The sequence below is a fragment of the Symphalangus syndactylus genome, chromosome 12 (genome assembly GCF_028878055.3).
Source record: "Symphalangus syndactylus isolate Jambi chromosome 12, NHGRI_mSymSyn1-v2.1_pri, whole genome shotgun sequence".
Lineage (NCBI taxonomy): Eukaryota > Metazoa > Chordata > Mammalia > Primates > Hylobatidae > Symphalangus > Symphalangus syndactylus.
This window is the reverse complement of record NC_072441.2, coordinates 102,921,143-102,948,759: the sequence shown is the minus strand read 5'-3', so window position 1 is coordinate 102,948,759 and position 27,617 is coordinate 102,921,143. Positions and strand designations below refer to the sequence as shown.

At 39.0% G+C, this 27,617-nt stretch overlaps 1 protein-coding gene and 1 pseudogene across 15 annotated transcripts in view; one reads left to right on the top strand and one right to left on the bottom strand.

Moving 5' to 3' along the window:
- The window catches only part of RABGAP1L (RAB GTPase activating protein 1 like), an 865,831-nt gene that overhangs the window by 142,092 nt on the left and 696,122 nt on the right, over window positions 1-27,617 (bottom strand). The gene's annotated exons all lie outside the window — the stretch shown is intronic.
- On the top strand, window positions 10,865-11,470 carry LOC134734559 (NADH dehydrogenase [ubiquinone] 1 alpha subcomplex assembly factor 4-like; annotated as a pseudogene).

Below are 27,617 nucleotides of genomic sequence, written 5' to 3'. Positions count from 1 at the left end.
GAAAATTCCCCACCCTACCTCTCTCTACTTGTCCTTTACTTCATTTTTAAAAAATCATTTTATTTTTTATTTTTTTTGAGACAGGGTCTTGCTCTGTTATCCAGATTGGAGTCAGCTCACTGCAACCTCAACTTATCTTGCCTCAGTCTCCCAAGTACCTGGGACAGTAGGTGTGTACCACTGCACATGGCTAAGATTTACATACATAAAATATCCTTCCACCTCCGTCTCCCTAGTCATTTTTTAATATTGTGTTGCAAGTTGTGTAAATGGTGCCAGGATACAATTTCTAATCCCCTTATTCACTAAATCATTTCTTTCCTGATTTTCGTAAAGTCCACATTGAGCAAACCTTGATGCAAAAGCTAGTGAGGGCCATAAAAAAACCACATAAAGAACCTACATTTGTGATGAATTTTGTCATGAAGGAGGTGCCTTGTGTCTGGAATGTGATCATGTAATCATGCCTCCTCATATTAATCCTGCAACCAATATATCATGTGAGCTTAGATAGTGAGGCTCTTACTTTATTTGGAAAAAAAAAAAAGCACCGGACTAAATGATTGGTCAAGTCTACTGAAGTTTAACAGTCCATAACATCATTTTAAAGCATACTGCTATATAAAAATTGTTATTTTTAGTTTTCTTTTTCTTTTTTAACTTTTAAGTTCAGGGGTACATGTGTAGGATGTGCAGGTTTGTTACACAGGCAAACGTGTGTCATGGGGCTTTTTGCACAGATTATTTCATCACCCAGGTATTAAGCTTAGTATCCATTAGTTATTTTTCCTGATCCTCTCCCTACTACCCTCTGCCCTCTGGTAGTCCCCAGTGTGTGTTGTTCCCCTCTATGTGACCATCATTTAGCACCCACTTGTAAGTGAGAACACACAGTATTTGGTATTAGTTTGCTAAGGATAATGGCCTCCAGCTCCATCCATGTCCCAGCAAAGGACATGATCTCATTCTTTTTTATGGCTGTATAGCATTCCATGGTATATATGTACCACATTTTCTTTCTTTCTTTTTCTTTCTTTTTTTTTTGAGACAGAGTCTCGCTCTGTCTCCCAGGCTGGAGTGCAGTAGCGCAATCTTGGCTCACTGCAACCTTCACCTCCTGGGTTCAGGCCATTCTCCTGCCTCAGCCTCCCAAGTAGCTGGGACTACAGGCACCCGCCACCACGCTCAGCTAATTTTTTTTGTATTTTTAGTAGAGATGGGTTTTCACCATGTTAAGCAGGATGGTCTCGATCTCCTGACCTCATGATCCGCCCGTCTTGGCCTCCCAAAGTGCTGGGATTACAGGCGTGAGCCACTGCGCTCGGCCTCACATTTTCTTTAAACAGTCTATCACTGATGGGCATTTAAGTTGACTCTATGTCTTTGCTATTGTGAATAGTGTTGCAATGAATATACGCATGCATGTGTCTTTATAACAGAATGATTTATATTCCTTTTGGTATATACCCAGTAAAGGGATTGCTGGGTCAAATGGTATTTCTGTCATTAGGTCTTTGAGGAATCGCCACACTGTCTTTTCCACAATGGTTGAACTAATTTACACTCCCATCAACAGTGCAGAAGTATTCCTTTTTCTCAACAACCTCACCAGCATCTGTTATTTTTTGACTTTTTAATAATAACCATAATTGTTATTTTTCAAAGATTATTTGATCTTTAAACCTGCTCAGATGAGACATTTATTACCAGATAGTAGGATCTTTTGCTTTCTTTTTTGTTTTCCTGTAGTAATAATTAGTGTCTCAGGCCAGACTTAAGAATCCATTGTGAAGGTCTAATAGTCTAGGTAAGGATAAAAGGCCAAGAGTCAGCAAGCAGTTGGTAATGGTACACATGGCTGAACTATGACATTATAATGACCTTCATTTTATTTTCACAACCTCTAGAATTAAATACAAGAAGACTCTCCAAATCATAGAACTCAGCTGAGTCACAGAGTCACATACGGAAGAGTTTTTCAATCTTGGCACTATTAGTATTTTGGAATGGGTGATTTTTGTTGTGGGGAGCTATCCTATGCATTTAAAGATGCTTTGCACAATCATTGGCCTCTACACACCAGATACCAGTAGGATCTCACAACCCAAGGTTGTGGCAACCAAAATTTCTTCCAGACATTGTTAAATGTCCCCTCAGGGCAAAATCACTCTCTGTTGAGGACCATGGATATACAGTATATTAAAATTACCGGTCTAGTGTGTGGCTTATGCCTGTAATTCCAATACTTTGAGAGGCCAAGGGCAGAAGGATCACTTGAGCCCAGGAGTTCAAGACCAGCATAAGTAACATAGTGAGACCCTATCTCTACAAAAAAGTTTTAAAAAATTAGCCAGGCATGGTGGCACATGCCTGTAATCCCAACTACTTGGGAGGCTGAGGTAGGAGGATCATTTGAGCCTGGGAGGTCGAGACTGCAATGAGTGCCACTACATCCCAGCCTGGGTGACAAAGTGAGACCCTGCCTAAAAATAAACAATAAAATAGTTAAACAATAAAACAATAAAATTAAAACAATAAAATAAAATACAATTATAGAGAGAAGTTATTTTTCACCCCAAATGGCTTTTAACTATTAGACTCTTAAAAATATTTTTTATGATTTCAGACCAATCTGATATTGTTTCTGACCCTACTGAAAATTGTCAGTAAATGAGTCACTGAATTAGTATCCGTGAAAAACTTTCTTTCATTTTGAGAAGGTTCTTGCTCTCATAGATTACAACAAGAATACACACACTCTTAAAATTAGGAAATCACAAATCAGTTACTGACAAGTCAGCTGTGGGTGTCTCATTGTTATCAATATTATCAATACATATCATTATTAATTATATGTTGGTATAGATATTATTGAAATTCATCAATCAGTTCTATATAGCAGTATCTGTGAATTTCAGAGGTAGGAGGGTTATAAAGGGTTTTCAGATTCTTATGTATTCCAATCCATGGTTTATTGATGAATTTATCATCAAAAAGATGATAACTATATTTACTCATAAATATAAGATACAATGACTTCACACAGTATTGGAATTGGCTTTAGAGATTATTATCTACTGCCTGATTTACAGATGGGGAAATGAAAGCCTAAGTCTTAGACAAATGAAAAAGCAAAAATAAATTTCATTTTTAAAAATGAGGAAAATAGGAAATGGAGAGTGTAGCAACAGAAGGAAGCAGATACAAAGTCAAGAGAGAAAAATGTCTCTAATAGTGTGTGCAGGGTGTGACAAACCAAAGCACATAAATGGCGGCTTTCAGGCCCTGGGACCCATATAGAACAAGAACAAGGCAGGTGCTGGGTATAATTTTACAGCTCTGAACAAAGTCAGTACTTCCTATCAAGGGAAGTTGTCTCTGGTGCAGACCTGTAAAAGCAGATGACAGTGGGCAGACAGAACTTCCCTAGGGCAGTGGTAGAATTTGCTATTTTATACCATTTGATTTAACTTGAGATGTTGTTGTTTGGTTGGGTGGGAAGAAGGGTGTACTGAGCACATTTTACACTTTTAAATTTTGAAAGTTTTTTTCATGTGTTTATCCTGGGGCTTTTAAACCCAAAGGTCTAACTTTTTTTTTATTTTTATTTTTTTTGGAGACGGAGTCTTGCTCTGTCTCCCAGACTGGAATGCAGTGGGGGTGATCTCGACTCACTGCAACCTCCGCCTCCCGGGTTCAAGTGATTCTCCTGCTTCAGCCTCCTGACTAGCTGGGATTATAGGTGCGCATCAGCACGCCCGGCTAATTTTTGTATTTTTAGTACAGATGGGGTTTCTCCATGTTGGCCAGTCTGGTTTCAAACTCCTGACCTCAGGTGATCCGCTCACCTCAGCCTCCTAAAGTGCTGGGATTACAGGTGTGAGCCACTGCACCCGGCCTCAAAGGTCTAACTTTTAATGTAAAATACATAAAATAGAAAAGTAAAAGGTATGTCCAGTAAAACAGTGGTTGACCTTTGGATGCTTCTGTTCAAGTTTAAGTTGTATTTTAAAACCATCTAGGTATTCCAAAGTATAATTGGCTAGTCTAATCTGAGAGCATTTGTATGGGGCTAGAAGTATATATTTTAAAAATAAGAGCACAAGTTGTCTTTCTTTCTTTTCTTTGAGAGGGAGTCTTGCTCTGTCACCCAGGCTGGAGTGCAGTGGCATGATTTTGGTTCACTGCAACCTCCGCCTCCTGGTTTCAAGAAATTCTCTGCCTCAGCCTCCCGAGTAGCTGGGGTTACAGGCGCCTGCCACCATGCCTGGCTAATTTTTTGTAGTTTTAGTAGAGATGGGGTTTCACCATCTTGGCCAGGCTGGTCTTGAACTCCTGACCTTGTGATCCACTTGCCTTGGCCTCCCAAAGTGCTGGGATCACAAGCGTGAGCCACTGCGCCCAGCTTGTCTTTCCATTTTAACTGGCCAACTGAAAAAGCTACGCTCTGCCAGTACAAACAAAAATAAGTCATTGCATGAACACCAAGCCATCATTAAAAATAGGCTTAAAGAAACTTCAAATACTAAAAAGTAGTTTATATAACTTTACCTTTTCAAGTGGGACTTCAGTTAAATTCAAGAGAACACACAAGTTGCTAAGTGCTTCCTATGTACAAAGCAGAGTGCTACACATCTGGAGTAGCAGAATGAAAAACTCAAGAACTCATATTTCTATAAATAGTCTATAGTAACAAACTGAAATTTCTATACATAATGAAAATAAGTGAGTTAATCCCACATTCTCCACACACACAAAAATACCTTTTAATCTAAATCCATTTCAAAATTTCTTTGACTTGAGACTTTCTTTTCAAAAACCTGCTGTAAACAGGCTCTCAAGAGCCATGTCTTTGCTTCATAGGGGCAGAAAACGGGGCCCATAGAAGTGGAATGCTTACTTAAGGATTCTATGAAATCACAGGTGGAATTTAGACTTACGTAAGAGCTGGACAGGCCCTCTGGAGTCTTCTAACTTAACTGCTTATGTCAAAGGCCTAGTATCACATAGCTATTCAGTGGCAAAATTAAGATGTGTAGCAGTCCTTCTGACTCTTTTTTTTTTTTTTTTTCAGACGGAGTCTCACTCTGTCGTCCAGGCTGGAGTGCGGTGGTGCAATCTCAGCTCACTGCAAGCTCCGCCTCCCAGGTTCATGCCATTCTCCTGCCTCAGCCTCTCCGAGTAGCTGGGACTACAGGCGCCCACCACCACGCCCGGCTAATTTTTTGTATTTTTAGTAGAGACGGGGTTTCACCGTGGTCTCGATCTCCTGACCTCGTGATCCGCCCGCCTCGGCCTCCCAAAGTGCTGGGATTACAAGCGTGAGCCACCGCGCCTGGCTTCCCTTCTGACTCTTAAGCAAAGGCCCTCATGGAAACTAAAACCATGTCTTGCTATTGGTTTATGTCTAGGATACAGTTATTCCTAGTGTTCCACAGAGCACAACTGAACTCTTGGAGCTAAATAAGGTGGGAAGAAGCTTCCTCCAGTGTCTTTCAGACTGGAGAAGCTCTAAGCTTGAATGGGGCCTTCAGAGTGGTCTACCTGGCTGCCTGGTTCAGACTTGCTATGACCCTCCGGAACAAGGCAGAAAATAGATTGGTCTCTACTACTAGAATATATGACCTACGCTCAATGGTAATTTGACTTCCCACACTTAATATAAAATCAGGTTCCTGATTTTATGTAATTTGTTCTTTATTGAGAATATCATAGGGAAAATATAACTTGAAAAGGGTTTACATAGGAAAGAAAGAGGGAGCATTAAAAAAGGCATTTATGGGCTGGGTGTGGTGGCTGACTCCTGTAATCCCAGCACTTTGGGAAGGCGAGGCAGGTGGATCACTTGAGGTCAGGAGTTCAAGACCAGCCTGGCCAACATGGCGAAACCCCGTCTCTACTAAAAATACAAAAATTAGCCAAGTGTGGTGGTGCGCACCTGTAATCCCACTTACTCAGGAGGCTGAGGCAAGAGAATCACTTGAATCCTGGAGGCAGAGGTTACAGTGAGCCAAGATCACTGTGCTCCAGCCTGGGTGACAGAGTGAGACAACGTCTCAAAAAAAAAAAAAAAAGCATTTATATTGAGTCTACTGCAGTTATAATTTAAAAGGTAAAAGTTTTTTTTTTTCAAATTCACTGGTGGAATCTATAAATCTATCACTCATTTCCTGCTTGCTTAGGCCCCTAAGGGTCTAACTTATTTCCTGAGCTGAAACTAGGTAATGGAAAATACTTAGAATAACAATCATCCAGTGAGATGGGCATTTGGCATCTATGAACCCAAAATATATTCTTGCTCGTAATTCCCTTCAGTAATTTATATGGTTTCTAAAGGAATAATCTCACTTTTACAATGAAAGGTCTTCGCTTAATAAAACATAGTAAGGCATTTCCCCTAGTGTTTTATGAATAAGGGCAGGCCTCTGTGACATTCTCTAGCCTCAACACCTATGTAATATAAAGCCTGGAAGTGTATTACCTGCTTTCCTGCCAAACAATTCATTTATGAAGTCAATGAACAAAAAATAAAAACAAAAACATGAGGTCAATATTATTACTGTGACAAATCTGAGATTTTTATATTTAAGTGATAGAAATCTGTTATTTAAGCTTATTATACCACCTATTTGCAGTACTGTCCCGAAGCTGCAGAGGCCCAAATTAGTTAAGGCAAACTACAGTGTGCTGATGCTGGATGTACTATGGGCAGCCTGCAATCTGACATTCATTATACTTCTCAAAGTCTCATTCCCACCAATTTCTTTATCTCTGTGGACCGTACATCATTATTGACCATAAGCATTCCTCTGTCACATCTGTTGTAAGATGGAGGGTTCAAACTGTATTTAGCCTAGGAGAAGCATTATTCAGAAGATAAACACGCCAGAGGAAAACCCCAAATGCAGAGAGAGCCAAACATGACTTTGAGGTGATCTGTACCATACCCCCCTTTCCTTTAGCAAAGCTCATCAAGAGTTATCTTAGAAAATAGTCTACCAGAGTCAGGTTTGGGCTTTGGAACAAAGCTAGCCTTTTTGTTTTTTGTTTTTTGTTTTTGAGATGGAGTGGAGTCTCGCTCTGTCACCCAAGCTGGAGTGCAGTGGCGCCATCTCGGCTCACCGCAACCTTCGCCTCCCAGGTTCAAGCAATTCTTCTGTCTCAGCCTCCTGAGTAGCTGGGACTATAGGTGCGTGCCACCATGCCTGGCTAATTTTTTGTATTTTTAGTAGAGACAGGGTTTCACCGTGTTAGCCAGGATAGTCTTGATCTCCCGACCTCGTCATCCGCCCGTCTCAGCCTCCCAAAGTGCTGGGATTACAGGCGTGAGCCACTGCAACCAGCCCAAAGCTAGCCTTTGAAATGAGACCTAGGTTTTCAAGGAACTCACCTCACACAACTCACTTGTGAGTTACATATAACTCTGAAACCTAAGCCCAGAAATTTCTATTTCTTTTAAAATAGTATCTGTAAAATATGGTTTATACAGAAAATAAAGCTCAGTATAATATATAATTTGACTAGATGATGCCAATCATGTTTTACTGGATGTTAAAAAAAAAAAACAAAACAACCCAGCCTCCTTTCTTTCAAGTGGCATTCTTATCATATTATGCAAATTATTACCTTTTTATAATTGAGACACCAATCAGTGATAAAGCCATTTTATGTGTTTTGGCACAGAGCATTAATATAATTTTTGCTACTCTAAATGCCTCAATCCACAACAGAATCAGCAATTATACAGTTTCATTCCTTTTAGAAACATTAAAAACAAAACAAAGCAAAACATTTAATTTCATTTCCTAAAGATAAATAACCAACTTCTGCTAAAAATGATCAATATTATCTTTAAAGAAACTTGATTATCCTAACAATATAGAAACATTTTTCTACTAGTGACATGCCTTTACAGTCATTAAAATCAGTTGTTTAAATTTTTCTTCATGGGTTCTGCTTTTTTTTTGTTTTTATTTTTTTTTGAGACCAGCTGTTGTTCTGTCACCCAGGCTGGAGTGCAATGGCATGATCTCAGCTCACTGCAGCCTCTGTTTCCTGAGTTCAAGTGATTCTCTTGCCCCAGCCTCCCGAGTAGCTGGGATTACAGGCCCACGCCAACACGCCCAGCTAATTTTCTTGTATTTTTAGTAGCGATGGGGTTTCACTATGTTGGCCAGGCTGGTCTCAAACTCCTGGCCTCAAGTGATCAGCCCGCCTCAGCCTCCCAAATTGCTGGGATTACAGGTGTGAGCCACCATGCCCAGCCGGGTTCCATTTTTATCACAGATAAATCTTTTTATAATACACTGTACATAAGGCAGAAGCATTCCTTGAGCTCAGCAGGCTTACAAGTCCCTGAAGTCATCTAAGAAAGAAAAAACTGGACCATGTAACTTACTGGCAAAAAGAAAAAGCATCACAACTCAGTAACAGAGAGTCACAGTCTTATTGCACTTGATGATGGGTGCTATGGACTCCTGACGCTGACTTGCAGCATTTCTGTTGTGTGCTTTTCTTTTTTTTTTTTTTTTTTTTTTTTTTTTTTTTGAGTCGGAGTCTCGCTCTGTCGCCCAGGGTGGAGCGCAGTGGCGCAGTCTCGGCTCACTGCAAGCTCCGCCTCCCAGGTTCACGCCATTCTCCTGCCTCAGCCTCTCCGAGTAGCTGGGACTACAGGCGCCCGCCACCACGCCCGGCTAATTTTTTGTATTTTTTTTTTTAGTAGAGACGGGGTTTCACTGTGGTCTCGATCTCCTGACCTCGTGATCCGCCCGCCTCGGCCTCCCAAAGTGCTGGGATTACAAGCGTGAGCCACCGCGCCCGGCTGTTGTGTGCTTTTCTACTCAGAATGTGAAGTGATGGGAATCACAGAAGCAATTCCCCACACTCTTGAATCCTCTGACACTCTTCAGAGACCTTAACCAATATGTTTCTTCTCTGTGGTTCTCAAAGTTACTTTTTCCAGGTAAAAGTTTACAAAAGTACAATCAATTAAATAAAAAGTAAATAACAGCTTTCCACACCGTTAAATTAAAAGAATTAATTGAAAGGTAAGTTCTAGTGTACAGCAACTTAAAAGGTAAACTACCTTTATTCAGTCTTGGATAAAATTGCCAATGGAACAAAATTGGGTTAATTTAAGTGAAACTCTAGAAAAACTAAAGTAGTCAAAGAATTCCAGTGTTACTTGATTGCACTATCATATCAGAAATTTCTCTCATGACCATTTAAATCCAGGTCACATAAACCCAGGAATTTTTAGAAAGGTAGGAGTTAATTTCCTAAGACATCCAAAGTAAAGGCCAGGTGTGGTGGCACACATTGTAATCCCAACACTCTGGGAAGCCGAGGTGGGAGGACTGTTAGAGCCCAGGAGTTCAAGACCAGCCTGGGCAATCACAGAGAGACTCTATCAAAAAAAAAAAAAAAGCTGTGCATGGTGGTGCACGTCTGTAGTCCAAGCTACTCAGGAGACTGAGATGGGAAGATTGCTTGAGCCTGGAAGGTCAAGGTTGCAGTAAGCGGTGATTGTACTCCAGCATGTGCAACAGAGCAAGGCCCTGTCTCAAAAAAACAAACAAAAAAAAAGAAATGGCAACTTCTTCATTGAAAATACAAGATTATTTAAAACAGAAATGCCAAAAAATTGCTTCTAAGATTATAATCTGAAAGAGGGAGACAGAGACAGGTATAAAAAATTCACTCTCTACACAATTGGAGTAAGTAATGAAAAAGCAGCAGAGCATATTCTACTTATGGCACCAATGGAAACGATGCAGCCTCTGGCTGACACATGACACCATTCCACAGGCTCTGCAGCTGCTTGCTTTGACACTACCCATCACACCCAGACTGGAGGGAATATGGCTCCCATCTCTAAAGCCTCTGAAAGCCCACATGTATTAAAGTTTTAGAACGTAATTTTGCTCTATTAGTTTCTATTCCTATATAACAAATTAAGCAGCTGAAAACAATATCCATTTATTATCTCACATCTCTGTAGGTCAGGAGTCCCAAGTGGGCTCTGCTCAGGGTATCACAAAGCTGAAATCAAGAAGCCTGTTGGGCTGGACTCTTACCTGAAGACTGGGGAAGAATCCACTCTCAACCTCTTTCAGGTTTTTGACAGAGCTAGTAGTTCCTTGAGGTTGCAAGGATTTGGCCAGTTCCCTTGCTAGCTGTCAGCTGGGAGCTGCCCTCAGCTCCTCAAAACTACTTGCCTTCTTTCTCAAGTGGTCTCCTCCACTTTCAAAGCAGCTATTGCACATTGAGTCCTTCTCATACTTCCAATCTCTTTGACTTTCCCTCCTGCCATTAGCCAAAGAAAGCTCTCTGCTTTCAAGGCTCATACGATTCGATTAGGCCCACTCAGATAATCTAGGCTTGAATCCCCTATTTTAAGGTCAACTGTGCCATATGGCAAAACATAATCACAGAATCAGTAATAGTGCATCATATTCATCATGATTCCAGGAATTATGGTGGGACATCTTTGGGGAAGGGAGGTATTTAAGAAATTATGCCTACTACATTTACTGAAAACTTAAGGTAAACATAATAACAAAAGCCAAATAGTGTTGTCAACTTGTTCAAATGTAAAACAAAGATGTTCTAAATTCCTCATACTTGGATGAGTACCATATGCAAATGGTACAAAATACAAAAGGTAAAAAAGATATACAGGAAAAAGCAAGACTTCTTTCTAATAATGTCCTTCAGCCCCAGTTCTGTTCCCTGGGAATAATAACTGTTTACTAGTTTCTCATGTGTCCTTCCAGAGATATCAACATTTATTAAAGCATGTGTATTTGGGAGGACTGGGTTGATTTATTCCTGAAAGGTTTGGTAGAATTCCCCTGTTAAATCACCAAGGCCTCAGTGGAAGAAAGTTATTCTAGGGTACCCTGGAGGTTTCCTGTGCTGGTGTTCCCACGTGTGGCGTGAACTGAGGGCATCATGTTATGAGGAGATGGGGGCTGCGGTGACTCGCAGGATCAGGAATTTCAACCTAGAGAACTGAGCAGAATGGGAAATCAACAAGATGAAGCCCTCTCCCGCTCCCAGACACCCCTCTACCAATAGCCTCCTGCGAGAGCAGATTAGTCTCTATCCAGAAATTAAGGGAGAGATTGCTCATAAAGATGACAAGCTGCTGTCATTTCTAAAAGATATGTATGTTGATTCCAAAGATCCTGTGTCGTCCGTGCAGGTAAAAGCTGCTGAAACATGTCAAGAGCCGAAAGAATTCAGACTACCTTTCGGCCATCACTTTAATATGATAAATATTAAGATAATTCCCAAAGGCAAAATTTCCATTGTAGAAGCATTGACACTTCTCAATAATCATAAACTTTATCCAGAAACATGAACTGCTGAGAAAACAGCCCAAGAATACCATTTAGAACAGAAAGATGTGAATTCAGAAGTAAAAATCTTCCCTCCTGAAGACAAGAAAGCAATACAATCAAAATGAAGAAAATCACAACAATTTCCTATGTGTACTTCTCATCCTGTATATTTTCTCATTTTTCACATATTAAGTTATGTTAATTACCATATGTTTAATGCTAATTGTGAGAGCATACTCTTAATATTTATTGAGCTCCCTGACTTTTCAGGATTGCCATAGAATGTATTTTGTTTTCTTTTAATTTGGCATAGGCATATTTTATATGTACATGTCAGCATGACTAATCAGTACATCTGTACCTTTATTATAAGTAAAAGAGTTAGCGTGTTATTTTAGGCACATCATACCAACTTTTAAATTGGTCATATGGTCCCTTGGGAAATATCCTGAATACCTCTTTCAAGTTTTACTGTCCAGTTTAGGTGTTTAGTTCATTCTTCATATGTGATAGTGAAAGTAAAAGCTTTCCTGACTCTTAAGACTGTGACATTTTCTTGTTAGGGAAAGACACTTGACAGTGAGGTAGACTAACAGTATTTCCCAAATAAAGGCACACAGGAAAAAATTACGAATCAATAGAATCTGATTAAAATTACTACTCCAGGGAATAAGAAGTATCGAGGATTTATTTTATTTTGAATTGGTTTAAAGTATGGAATAATTGTTTTTACAGTTGTAAAAAGTAATTAGTGGTATTTACAAAATGTTGGGAATTTTTGCTTTGACAAACAAATAGGTAAGTCCCATGGCCTTCAGAGAGGCAGGCAGCAGCAGAAACTTTCGAAAAAGTAACACTTCTCTGGATTTAACATGGAAATAGAAAAATTTAAAGAATAATTAAATAAGAAAACCATGGTAAATGAAATTTAGTGATTATATATAGTTTTGGATGTTAATGCTAGTTGAGAGAAGAGAGAAAAAACATCAAGTAGAAGCAGAGAACAGGATCATTGGAAGGGACCTGAGAAACTGCTGCTTCATCCATTTTAGCAAACTTATGAGCACACCATGTACTAGCACTAGGATCTTGAGTGAGATTGTGTGAGTTTAGCTCTGCCTAATATATTACTATTGTGGGATCTTTGGGAGACTGTGTATCCTCTTTGAGATTGGATTTCTTCTATAAAATGAGCATACTGCTACCTTACTTAAATTTAAGGGTTATCATGAAGATAAATGAAACAGTAAAGGACTACAAAGGGCCAAGCAAATATGAATTATTTATGCAGTGGAGAAACAGGCACCTGGGGAGAATATATGATCTATAGTTCTGTAGTTTATGACCTAACCAGTCTCAGAATTTAGGTTTTCAAATCCTAGTAGTGTGTTTTTTCTGTTGTGCCAAAAAGTAGCACACCTCAGGAGAGGGAAAAGGTGTGAACTGTGGGTATATTGCGGTTATCAGTGCTTCTGAGGGAAGACAGGCATCACTACTTCCCAGAGACGCCCCTGGAAATGATATAGAAGATGCTGAAGAATTCAACATGATGACGGAAGGAGGCATTTGTAGTAATGCTACGAATAGGAAAATGGACTAAGTGGAAAATTTGTAAGCATGTCTTTGAATGTAGATTTGTTATGTGAACAAATTATATACCTAGTTTATTTTTGGTTTAACATAATAATTCTTTTGAGAAAACATGAAATAACTACTCAATATAAAATGCATTTTAAAACTCGTATAAATCAGTCAAAACTTTATTCCTTTTATCATAATGGTCACTATTTGGGTCACTAGTGCTATTTCTGAGCCATCTCCTATTGGTATCTACATTGTGGTTAGGCAGCTGTTATATGGTTTCACATGACAAAATAAAGGACTTCCTATATCAAAAAAAAAAAAAAAAAGAAAGTTATTCAGTGATAATAGTTTAGATTTTCTAGTTATCTAAAGTTAGTACTGATTTTTTCAATTTTCCTAGAAAATCATCCATTTCTTCTAGGTTCTCAAATTAATTTGCACAGGATTGAGCAAAATATTTTCTTTTTTTTTTTTTTTTTGAGACGGAGTCTCGCTCTGTCGCCCAGGCTGGAGTGCAGTGGTGCAATCTCAGCTCACTGCAAGCTCCACCTCCCGGGTTCACGCCATTCTCCTGCCTCAGCCTCTCCGAGTAGCTGGGACTACAGGCGCCCGCCACCACGCCTGGCTAATTTTTTGTGTTTTTAGTAGAGACAGGGTTTCACCGTGGTCTCGATCTCCTGACCTCGTGATCCGCCCGCCTCGGCCTCCCAAAGTGCTGGGATTACAAGCGCGAGCCACCGTGCCCGGCCGAGCAAAATATTTTCTTAGGATTCTCTTCTATTTTTATCATTTCCCCATTATTTCTTGGTTTATACTCTTTCCTGTCTACTTTTTGATTTTATAAACTTAATATCCTATTTAAAAACATAATCAGCTCTTTTACTTAGCTGATCAATTTTTGTCTAATTTATTAACTTTTATTCCCTTCTTTTGCTTTTTTATGTTTATTGATAATTTTTCTAACTTTGAGGTAGATATTTAATGGAGTTATTTTCTTTCTTCATTAAGATAAGTGCCTCTGAACTCTATTTTAGCTCCATCCCACAAGTTCTGATATGTAGTGTTTTCATTATGCTTTTGTTTTAGATTTTCTATAACTTGTTTGGTTTCTTCTGATCTAAGAATTATGTTAGTAGAAATTTTAAAATGTCCAGGTGATGATATTCTTTTTCCTAAGTTCTAGTTTTATTGCAATGAGATCACAGAATGCTGTATATATTTACTTTGCCTTTTGAAATTCTTTGAAATTTTCTTTACGGTCTATTTTTGTGAATGTTTTATTTGACATTCTTAGTTTTCAGGATACAAAGCTTGACAAATCTCAGATATTTACTTCATTATTTTATTCAGGTTTTCTTTCTCTTGGTTGTTGTCCACTTGATCTCTTATGAACTAAGAGAAGTGAATAAACATTCTTATCACTACTATGTAACTATTATTCTTTGTATTTTCTGTAGTCACCTGTCTTACACAATTAGGATTACATACATTGCTTTTTCCTATTCAAGGTCAATATGTTCTTGGGTGGCCACAAAACTGCTATTGTTCATCAGTCCTTGCCCTGGTTACAGAGCTAAAATAATAAACATTGAACTCATAGAGCAGTTATATAAATTAGGATCCTTTGACCACAAAGAATAGAGACTCAGTAAAGTTGTCTAAAGTATCTGTGTGTGGATGTGTATGTGAGAGGGGTAACTGGGAACAGTTACTGTAAGGTTTCATATGAAAATAAGGAACAAAGGTATGTTTTGTGGCTAGGCCTTATGGGAACTCATGGAAAGTAGTTTAACCAGGTCTCATGAAAAGTATAGGAACATAGATGGAGAATTTCAAGTTGTAATTTCAAGTTGTTCAGAATCCAATAGATAAGTAATGATGTAATTAATTCTTTATTCCCTTGGCAGCAATAATTTGTTGACCATCCTCTTCCCCCACAGATACAATTTAAATATACGTATCTACCCCCATCCCTACCAACATACACACACACACACATACACACACACACACACACACACTTGTAAAAAAGTTCATGACTTAGCTCCTATTTACTTGCCACTCTTGCTTACTCATGGCTTGTGCTGACTCATGTCATTTTTGTCTGCCTCTTTTTCTAGTTAAGCAATTGGTGTTTGCTCCTATCAAATAATACTATTTCAAATTAAAAATTTCCTAAGAAAGAACATCTGATCAGTCCACTATGTCACTATCATCACTTAGATAAAACACTTGTACTAGGTCGTTAAATCTGTCAGCCTTCAAGCTACCTGAATGCTTTAGATCAAATGTTCTGAGATGTGGTCAAGATGGTAAAGTCATGCAATATAGAACATGGCCATCTATATGTATCTAGCTAGAGTTGGTATCCTTAGCAAGAGGCTACAGGTAGGACCCCTTAGGAAAGGACTCTGGGTATACAGATACTCTTAGATTTCGCCTATCCAATATAGTACAATTGTTAAGCTTTCCTCAGTTCTGATGACCAACATTATGCATTTTATCCTAGGTTCTCTATGATTAGCAAGAAACATTAGTCTTGAAACAGATATGCTCATTTTATTGCATTTTAAGTATTTCTTTTATATTTACACATAATCACTGCCAAGATAAATGTCCATATGCTATACCACAAAGGCATGAGAACTTAGCCTGGCCAGCTAGAAACTTTTTGGAAAGAGCTATATCAAATAGCCACTACTGCTAGTTTTCAAGGGGTTAAAGGGATTAATATACCTACTTCTATAAAGAGACTATCCATTCACTAGGCTCAAGCACTAGTATACCTAGAAGAAATTAGGGCTTACTTATAATTACATTTCTGCCACCTAAGACCACGCAGACAAAAGATTTTTTATTTCACTTTTGACAAATCAGCACTGAATTTAGGTCTGCTCATAACAATCCCTATGAGAATAGCTTTTATTATCATCCCATAAAATGGGAAAGAAAATAATTCTAGATGCTAACAATGCCATCATTCTAGATTAGGGGTACACTAGATTAAGAGAATAAACTCCTATTGTTTTAGAATTTCAACCAGGACACAGCTGTAAATTTCAGCCTGGCCTGGCATCTGAACTGAGGCAATAAATGCCATATTTGGCATAGCATTTGTTTGCCCAAATCTAACCATATGCCACTGGAATTGAAGAGGAGGCAATTCTCCACAGGGCCAGAATGTATTCCTTCAAAGCTCCCGTGGGGGCATGCTCTTCCACCTGTCCCTGTGTGTGAGATTTGCCCAATTCTTGTGAAACTATAAACTCTACCAATCATAAAAATAATCTGATAATTTTTTAGAGTACACAAGTTGAAGATACATTCATCAAAGGTGATAAAAACTTAAGATCCTTACACAATAAATATCATAATGAGAAGTTTCTCATAAAATTATTTTCAATTTCCAGGTAATGACCTATATCTTATAGACATATATTGATGTGGTTAAAAATAAATTCTTTACAGTGAATAATACAGAAAATTCATTCTATAAGGAACTTTTTTTTTTTTTTTGAGACCGAGTTTTGCTCTTGTTGCCCAGGCTGGAGTGCAATGGCATGACCTCGGCTCACTGCAACCTCTGCCTTCTGGGTTCAAGCGATTCTCCTACCTCAGCCCCTCAAGTAGCTGGAATTACAGGCATGCACCACCACGCCCAGCTAATTTTTGTATTTTCAGTAGAGACGGGGTTTCACCATGTTGGCCAGGCTGGTCTTGAACTCCTGACCTCAGGTGATTTGCCCACCTTGGCCTCCCAAAGTGCTGGGATTATAGTCATGAGCCACTGTGCCCCACCTGGAACATTATTTTTATTAGTCAGATACATACCACACTACTTTCAGCATTCATTTGGTTTTCATCCAAGGAGTTACAGAGCACTTATAATATCATTTTGCCAGCAATCATGCTGGGTGTTCAGCATATGGAACTGAATGTACCTCATACCTTTCCTCAAGAGATGGAGCGATGAAGCCAACAATGCAAAAAGACTGGTAAGTAAATATAACAGAGAACAATGTCAGAGTATGTCTAACCGGCTAATCCATTGGCCAAAGATGCAGAGGGCACATTCTGGCTTCAGCATGTCCTATCAGAGATATGTCACACTTTTCATAATCTCAAAAGCGTTTTCCTCAAGAGATATGAAATCTGCTATCAGATGTACAAAGGAAGAAAACATATTTCTCAACTTTGATTTATGATTATTTTGTATCCCAGTGTAAAAACTTGATTATTAAACTGGGCAAGAAGAGAGAGATCAAGATTGTCATCAAGTCTCTGTTTTACAATGAGGGTGCTATCAGCAGGTGGAAAGAAATAGCTATAGAAGAATACATCTTAGAAATGAATTACTGGGTCAGACAGAGGGAGAGAGAAAAACAGATTATCTGATATGGAACATAGAAAGAAAGTATATCCTTCAACTCCTCTTTCATACCTCAAACATCTTAGCTTCCCTCACTCCCTGTACAAACCTCCTAACATCTTAATCTACTCAAGTTGCCTGGTCATGCATGACAGAAAATACATGTTGAAAAAAAAGAGAAAGAAAGGAAATAAATGGGAATAAAATTATGTTCTTGATACCACCTTGAAATAAAATTAACATCTTTTAATATATGCTAGCTGCTGAAGCAGTTGAATTACAGAATCTGAATGATTTAAAATAATAGTTTTTTTTTTGTTCATGCAGTTAAGATGGCAGAAAAGTAGGCACGGGGATTCTGAACCACGCAGTCATTTTAGGAATTTCAACTGAAGGTGGTTCTGTCACCCTCAATGTGTGGCTTCTGAGGTCACTTTGGGTGCCAATATCCAGTTGACATAAGGGATAGAGAGCATGAAAGCTGCATAAGAATTTTTTTTTTTTTTACATAACCAGACCAAAGGAAGAAATGTACATCACTTTTATTCCCATTCCTTGGTTCAGTCTCAGTCACATGCCTATACTAATAAAAATGAATTTTTATTTCACTTTTGACAATTCAGAACTGATTTTAGCTTGCTCATCACAATCCCTATGAGAACAGGTTTTAATATCATCTTATAAAACAGAAAAGAAAATAATTTTAGAAGCCAGAGGAGGCTTGGAAATATAGTCCAGCTGTGTCAGCAGAAAGAAAAGAAAATAGATTTGGTGAACAGTTAGCCAATCTCTGCCACAGTGTCTCTCTCCGAATATTTTACTTTATCTGCAAATTCATCCAGCTCTTCTGTCCTAGGAATGTCAATTTAAATAAATGGTGTATTTATTGCACTGAAATTCTACTAATTAAAAAATTTGCCTCTCAGTGAAATTTACTATAAATTGAATTGCCTATAAAAGGGAAGTTTTCATTATCATTACATCCTGACTTGTTCAATTATGAGTTCAACTAACTAAGAATATTTTAAAAACCTCTTTAGTTCTATTATATCAAACAGTGGTACTATCTCCATTAGCATTCTTTATTTATCAAACTTAATATTTCTAAAACTGAACTCTTGATCATTCCCCCCTCCAAATTTCCTCCTGACTTCCTCAGCTCAGAAAAAACGACTTCTGGACAAGCAGTTTTTCAAGTCAGGTGCTTAGGAATAACCCTTTATATTTTACTCACTCTCAAGTCTTTCATCTAATTTATCAGCAGGTTAGATACATTTTACCTTCAAAATGTATCTTTAATCCATTCATTTCTTCCAGTTTCCTCTAATCCAAGTCAGATCTCCCTCTCACCTGGATTACTGCTACAGTTTCCTCTCTCCTTCCATCTTTAGAGAAGAACCCTTCAAAAGATTTGCAGGATAGAATTCAAATTCTTTTTTTTTTTTTTTTTTTTTTTTTTTTTTTTTTTTTTTTTTTTTTTTTTGAGATGGAGTCTTGCTCTGTCACCCAGGCTGGAGTGCAGTGGCGCAATCTCAGCTCACTGCAAGCTCTGCCTCCTGGGTTCAGGCCATTCTCCTGCCTCAGCCTCTCCGAGTAGCTGGGACTACAGGCGCCCGCCACCACACCCGGCTAATTTTTTGTATTTTTAGTAGAGACGGGGTTTCACCGTGGTCTCAATCTCCTGACCTCGTGATTTGCCCACCTCGGCCTCCCAAAGTGCTGGGATTACAGGCGTGAGCCACCGCGCCCGGCCACAATTCAAACTCTTAACCAAGGCCTTTGAGGACCTGCATGAATCTGGTCCCTGGCTTCATCTCCAACCTCATTTTCCAGCACTTATTTTGTTCTATGTGTACCAGCCTTTTATTTTTTTGAAAAAGGCTAAATACCTTTCTTACTGAGGGCCTTGCAATATAGTATTGCTTGTCTAGAGAGTTTTATGCTTTTCTTTTTATGATGAAATGTACTTGCAAATAAAAATATAACTGATATATATGACTCCCACCCATTCAAACACTAAGGCCAAGACAGGCAATTATCCCAACAGCATGTCTGTGGGAAGAACAGGTTTATGGAGGGGATGGGCTTTTTTCTCTAGTTCACCTATTGACAGAGAAGTCTTTGAGAGTTCTGGCTTTGCCTTTTGTCTCCCGCACAAGATCTATTAAAGCCCATGGTTTTGGCCACCAGGGATTGACAAATGCCCAGAGAGAAAAACCACAGATTTAGAATTTACTTCTTTTTTTTTATTTTTTATTTTTTTGAGACAGTTTCACTCTTGTTGCCCAGGCTGGAGTGCAATGGTGCCATCTTGGCTCACTGCAACCTCCGCCTCCCAGGTTCAAGCGATTCTCCTGCCTCAGCCTCCCAAGTAGCTGGGATTACATGCGTATGTCACCACACCCTGCTAATTTTGTATTTTTAGTAGAGACAGGGTTTCTCCATGTTGGTCAGGCTGGTCTCAAACTCCCAACCTCAGGTGATCTGCCTGCCCTGGCCTCCCAAAGTGCTGGGACTACAGGTGTGAGCCACCGTGCCCGGCCTAGAATTTACTTCTATATCAGGATTCAGACTTTCTCATAATTCCTGGCTTCTAAAAATATTCCTTATTTTCCTACTAAGCCACACATTAAAAATTTTTAATTATTTTAGGCAGAACTTATATTGACACTGAGTCTACTATTTTTCCAGAAATAAAAGCTCCTCTAAAAGCATACTTAATTATTCCTCTTCAGCTGGTTAGCTCCTATTGGTCTGTTAAGGCCTCAGCTTAAAATGTCACTTCCTCAGAAAAGTTCTCCTTGATCATCATTCCTCAATCTAAGTTAGCATCCCACTATTTTCTATCTTATAATAACTTTCTGTTTCCTTTTGTAACATTTATCACAACTTGCGATTTTATATTATTTTTGTGTTATCTGTCCCTTCCATTATCCTGAAAGCTTCAGGAGGATAGGAATATTTTCTGTTGTGATCATAACTGAATGGAGTGCCTACTGCAGTACTAGGACCTAGTGGGTACACAATAAGTGGTAAAAATTAAGTGAAAGAATGAGTGGATGCCATGTAAATGATGATACTGCATTAGAGCAGTTTTAAATTCTGTTACTGGGCTGAGCGTGATGGCTCACGCCTGTAATCCTAGCACTTTGGGAGGCTGAGGCAGGTGGATCACTTGAGCCCAGGAGTTCGAGAACAGCCTGGGCAACATGACAGAACCCTGTCTCTACTATATATATGTACACGTACACACACGCACACACACACACACACACAAATTAGCTGGTTGTGATGGCATGCGCCTGTAGTCCCAGCTACTCCAGTAGCTGTGGTAAGAGGATCTCTTGAACCTAGGAGGTTGAGGCCGTAGTGAGCTGTGATCACACCACTACACTCTAGCCTAGGTGATGGAGTGACACCCTGTCTCAGAAAATAAAAATAAATACATTATGCGACTGATAAATACTGGCAGTAATAATCCACTTTTAAATTTTGATTGCCTTCAGAAAATATTTAGTAAAGTGTAAGATTAGTACAAAAATAGTGAGTAAAAGAGGTAGTAAAGCAAAGACTCTGAAACCATACTGCCTGGATTCAAAATTTCGCTTTGTCATTTATTAGTCAAGTAACCTTCATTAGGGACTTACACCTTCTAGGCCTGTTTTCTGATCTATAGAATTGGGTCAATAAGAGTATTTACTTCATGGTGTTGTGATGATTAAATGATAAACATGCCAGGCATACAAGGAAGCAGGACATAATTGCTATGGTGGTTGCTATCATTACAAAGTTATTGTTAACCAACGCACTGCTTTCAAACAAAAATGGCAAACAGCGTAGAATCATAAGGGAAAAATATGTAGGAGTGGCAATCTGGAGAAAGGGACCTTGGGTTACAGATGTGCCAGCAAAAGTCATGAACACACAGAGACAGCCAGGAGGAAGGTAGCCTGTAGTGGCTGTGGGTGTGCCCTCTGTCAGCACATGGATGTAACTGACATAGAGGTCAGAGGAGAAGGGGCTGCTGGAGGGAGCCTGAAATGGGTCTGTGATCTCCTTTTGCAACATGCTCATAGCACTTAGTTCCTAAGATCCATCACCAGCTCTCTGTGGGGAAGGATATCTTTGGATCTCTTTTTGGGCGCAGTTCATCTAGAATAGTGGGGAACATCAGCCAAAGAGGCAAAATTAAGTTGTGCACCTTTTGACAGCAGCAAGTATCTCTGGGCATTAAAGGCAAGTTTTGTCTAAGGTAGTAGTTTTCCTGACAAATGCAGTACTCTACTCATGGATCTCTTTTTTCTTTTTCTTTTTCTTTTTTTTTCTTTTTTGAGACAGAGTATTGCTCTATTGCCCAGGCTGGAGTGCAGTGGCATGATCTCGGCTCACTGCAACTTCCACCTCCCGGGTTCACGCGATTCTCCTGCCTCAACCTCCTGAGTAGCTGGGATTACAGGTGCCTGACACCACACCTGGCTAATTTTTGCATTTTTTGTAGAGACAGGGTTTCACTATGATGGCCAGGCTAGTCTCGAACTCCTGGCCTCAGGTGATCCGTCTGCCTTGGCCTCCCAAAGTGCTAGGATTATACGCATGAGCCACCGCACCTGGCCTGGATCTTGTTTTTCAAGACAAAATACTAGATCTTTTGAATTTTCTTTTGTATTCTTTCTTGTTTCCACCGCATTTTTCTCCAAATACTGAGAATGTATTACATGATCTCCTCTCCTGTGCTTACCCCCAACTCCACTCTCCTACCTTAGGTCTTAGATAAATCTAAAGTTAAGTCACTAGAATTTGGATCTTGTGATATTTCATTGACTATACAGGTCTGATTATTTTATAAGGAACAAAGTGGTAGCCTTTTGTCTAGATATAAACCTAGTTCTTTTTTAGTCACCTAGAGGTTCTACCTGTGAACCTTCATGAAAAATTTACATTAAGATGAGTCTAAATGTATTACCCATAGAAAGAATCTAAGGTTATATCTGTTGGCATAAAATGACTAATATTGAACCTTGAGATGAATTAAAACAAGAACAGATTAACTAGGGCCAATCAAAGAGTCTGTCTATAGCAAAACACTGAATAGTTAGGTTGATATTACATGGAAAGCTTTTATTTGGTTCTCTCATATTTTCAATTGGTCAGTGTCAGAGAAAGAATTTCCAGTTGTCCTTTCTTTAAGACAAGGTGGACTCATCCTCAGGAAAAAAAGGGAAATATTTACCCTGAAAAACCAATTGCAATATTCAACTTTAACTTCCTATTTAAATTGGAATATATTAATTTAAAGGTCAGCTGCTGCTCTATCTTGGCTAAGAATGTAGGTACTTTGGGAGACTCAGAGTACTCTCAGTCTTTGATTGCAATATTCTCAAGTGCTATTTTCTTTTTTTTTTTTTTTGAGACGGAGTCTCGCTCTGTCGCCCAGGCTGGAGTGCAGTGGCGCAATCTCGGCTCACAGCAAGCTCCGCCTCCCAGGTTCATGCCATTCTCTTGCCTCAGCCTCCCAAGTAGCTGGGACTACAGGCGCCCACCACTACGCTCGGCTAATTTTTCTGTATTTTTAATAGAGACGGGGTTTCACCGCGTTAGCCAGGATGGTCTCGATCTCCTGACCTTGTGATCCGCCCGCCTCGGCCTCCCAAAGTGCTGGGATTACAGGCGTGAGCCACCGCGCCCGGCCCTCTCAAGTGCTATTTTCTTAAGAAAGTGTTCATGTTCATTTTGGCAAATGTATTCTCTTCCTCCATTGATATATGTTGTCTAAAACATTCTTTTTAGAGTTAGCATTGTTCAATAGAACAATGAACCAGCACAACCAAAAGATACCAAAGTATTGTCAAATTAAAATAAAGTTAAATAAACAAAATTGAAAATTTCCCTCAAATCTCCTATAAATTATTAATAACCATGAGATAGACAACTTAAACAACTTTGAGCCTTCTCTGAACTCTGGAAACCCACCTTTCTGATGTATAATAGAATCAGTATCATAGGTTAGATGTTCCTTGTAATCAGAGTATCTCTACTCAAATGTTATTACCAATTCATAATCATCTACTGTTTCTGCTATCAGAGACCCTAAACTGATGCCAGGTTCACTCATTCATTGGTTTTGTGAAGTATTTTTGTTTTGTTTGAAAAATAACAGCTCACCAGGTGCGGTAGCTCATGCCTGTAATCTCAGCACTTTGGGATGCCGAGGTGGGCAGATCACCTGAGGTCAGGAGTTCGAGACCAGCCTGGCCATCATGATGAAACCCTGTCTCTACCAAAAATACAAAAATTGGCGAGGCATGGTGGCACATGCCTGTAGTCCCAGCTAGTTGGGAGGCTAAGGAAGGAGAATCGCTTGAACCTGGCAGGCAGAGGTTGCAGTGAGCCGAGATCGTGCCACTGCACTCCAGCCTGGGAGACAGAGTGAAACTCTGTCTCAAAAGAAAAAAAAGAAAAATAACACCTCATGGCAAAAAAAATTCAAATTATATAAAAGGAAATTATTAAATCACATTATAAATACAAATAAATAGATTAAATTAAATAAAAAGTATTAACGAGTAAAAGTGAATTTTATTGAATGGCAAGGAAGTCTCCTTTCCACACCAGACTTTCAGCTCTCTCCTCAGAAACTAAGTTAATTTTTTTTTTGTGCTGAAACACAAATTTTCCATGCATGAATGTGGCAGATTGTTGCAGAAATGGCTTCTAATCAGTCATGACTCCTGGTATCCCTTTCCCTTGTGGTGTGTTTGAAACAGCTTGATAAGTGTTTGTGCACTGGGTCTTGCCTTCTTGAGAACATGGATCACAGTATTGTAAAGATGCTGAGCATGAATAAGCATGGGGAAAAAGGGGCCCTTTTCTAAGCTGTTCCAACAGTTGAATGCTACCACATGAGGGAATCCAGGAGATACCAACAGAAGAACCACCTAGCCAACTCAAAGAATCATGAAAAATATTGTTTTAAACTTGTAAGTTTTGGGATGGTTTGTTATACAGCAATAGATAATTGATACAATGTGCAACCATAAATACGCAGATATACTCATGACAGTCTTTGAATTTATGAAGAAAATAAATGGATAATTATGAAATGCATAAAAGAAATTGTACATCAAAATATAAAATGTGATTATAACTTCATACATAAAGACAGAACTAACTAGTCTATCATTTGTGATCTATTAGTAATCATATTACATTAGTAATATTAGTAATCTTTTGATTATAAGCTCTTTTAACCTGATATTCTACTCTGTTTTAAAGTCTGTGGCATATACAACTTAGCCTCAATTCTTTCAACACAGTTATTTTGATCACACACGACTAAATGCAAATGAAACTTGAAAAAACTTTTAGTATCCTAAAATCGCTGTATAATAATCCAAAAAAATCTAGTAGGGATGAAGAAGGGCATCTGGTTATCCACAACATCAAGGAAGAATGATGACCTTCTATCTAAGTCTTAACAGTCTGGAATGGTGGAAAATTCACAAATTTATATTGCATGATCCCTCCAAGCTACACAGTATAATAAACACCACTCTTAAAAGCAAAATTCAGACAGATTTCACTTTTTATTTCATTTTTCTATAGGAATAAGCCTGGAATACCACTCAGTGTAACACTTGAGGATTTTCCTGTTTATTACCAGAAGTATTTTCAGGGAAAATGAAAAGCCCAATATTCTTCATCTTCTATAAACAGGGTTTGTTACCTCAATAAATATAAATAAATAGTAGATGGACTCTGTGATTCATCTACTATGCTAGGTGTTGGTTCAGGCATCTAGGGAGGGGCAAGGAAGAGTCACAGCCTTGAGGACCTCACAATGAGAGAAACTAGAGTCATAATGACTAACTTGGTTGTACACTAATTATGGACTGCATTGTGCCAAGTTTCTTATTTATATTATCCTATTTATAATCTTGATAGCAATCCTATTTCATAGAAAATAGGAACTCCATTTTACAGAAGAGATAACTGAGGTAAGTAACGTGCCAGAGATAAAACAGCTACTAATTAAGTGGAAAAGGCTAAATTTAAACTCCAACAATGTGGCTTCAGAAAACCACGTTCTTAACGCCAACAGTGGTGTTCTAGTGTAGGAATTGCCAGAGTCAGAATAAATAACAGCCTAGGTTTCCAGAGTGGGTGATGTTTGACCTGCATCCTAAAGGGTAAATAGGAGTTTGCTTGACTACACAGCTACAACAAGGAATTAATTTAGCCAATGCTTCACACACGTGTTTAATTTAATTAATTCTTACAACATCTCTGTGCAGTAGGTATTCGCCTTTCACGATGAGGAAACTCATACTCAAGGAGATCAAGTAACTTTCTCAGGATCACTCAGTAAGAACTGGAGCCAGAATTCAAACCTAAACTTGTCCATTCCCAAAGCCTCTGCCTTCTCCAGGCACTCCACAGACAGAAAGCAACCTAGGCAGAAGAAACAGGATGTGACAAGGCCATGGCATATTGGTATGAGTGAAAGGGAAGTGTGCCAACCTGAGGTGTGTGGGATTGTCTTGCAGGCAAGAGGGAGCTTCAGTGTCCTCTGAGGAGTGATAAAATGACGTTAGTTTTCCAGACAGACAACTCAAATGGTAGTATGCAGAGGACACTAGAGGGGACAGAAACTAAAGCCAGAGAGACCAGTTATGAGACAGTTAATGGCACTCCAGACAAGCAATGTCAGGAACCTGAAACTACAAATTCTGATGGCTCTAAGAAGATCCTACTATGTCAGACAATCTTCAAACTGTTTCCTTCACAGAAGCAATGTCTGCCATCTGGCTTCTTAAATAATGGCCATCCTAAAATTTGGTCAAAATTTAGGGATAAAAGTTTTCATGTAAATAATTCTAGAAAGTAAACTAAGTCCCTGTGTCCTATATAGTATTCAACATATGTTGTTGCTTAAAATACTCTATTATAATACAATATAGACTTTCTTCTACCACTGGACATTGTGCAAAGATATAACTTACTTGCACAATTCACTGCCTCTCTTTTAGGAAAAGAGAGGAATAAGGGAGGTTGTGGTCTGCATAAGATAGGATACAATATAAAAGCAGGATTATAAGAAAGTTAATGCAACAAGACCATACTAGAACAGGGTATATAAGGTAAATTAGAACTTCTAACAAGCTATCATGCATGCCAGAGAAAATTCCTTGCCAACCAAGTGGGCTGATAGAAGTGGAGGGTGGAGCTGTAAAAAAAATAGGATCCTTTAGATCATCTGAGAGTTTAGGAGAAAATGGGTGATGTTGGGTATGCTGACAAAAATAGGAAACTGTCATGTGTTATAAGATATTGGAGGTATAGCTCAGAGCTGCCAAGCAAGATTCACGTTCAGAAGAGAATGTTTTCAGAGAAATTGAGAAGAAATGTGCACTCAGTTACTATGAGAACAACACTGTTATGGGGTGAATTGTGTGCCCCCCCAATTAATATGTGGAAATCCTAACTCCCAGTACCTCCAGTATCTGTATTGGGAGACAAGGCCTTTAAAGAGACAATTAAGTTAAAATGGGTCCTTAGGGTGGGCTCTAATCCAATATGACTGGGGTCCTTATAAAAAGAGATTAGAGCTGGGCACAGTGGCACATGCCTATAGTCCTTGCTACTCAGTAGGAGGCTAAGCCATGAGGATCGTTTGAGCCCAGTAGTTCAAGATTGTAGTGAGCTATAATCACGCCTGTGACTAGCCACTGCACACCAGCCTGGGCAACATGGTGAGACACCATCTCTTAAAAAAAAAAACAAAGAGAGAGAGAGATTAGGACACAGATAATATAGACAGAGGAATAATCATGTGAGGATACAATGAGATGGTGACCATCCCATGTGGAAACCAAGAAAAGAGGCCTCAAAAGAAATCAACCCTGCCAAAATCTTGACCTTGGACTTCTAACCTTCAGAACTGTGAGAAAGCAAATTTCTGTTGTTTAAGCCTCCCAGTCTATGCATCCAACCAGCCTAAACACATATGAAGAAATGCTCATCATCACTAATCATCAGAGAAATGCACATCAAAACCACAATGAGATACCATGTCACACCAGTCAGAATGGCTTTTGTTAAAATGTCAAAAAATAACGTGTTGGCGAGGCCTCAGAGAAAAGGGAATGCTTATACATTGTTGATGGGAATGTAAATTACTCTAGCCACTGCGGTGAACAGTTTAGAGATTTATCAAAGAAATGTTGAACTACCATTTGAAGCAGCAATCCCATTACTGGGTATACACCCAGAGGAAAATTGTTCTACCAAAAAGACACATGTACCTGTATGTTCACCACAGA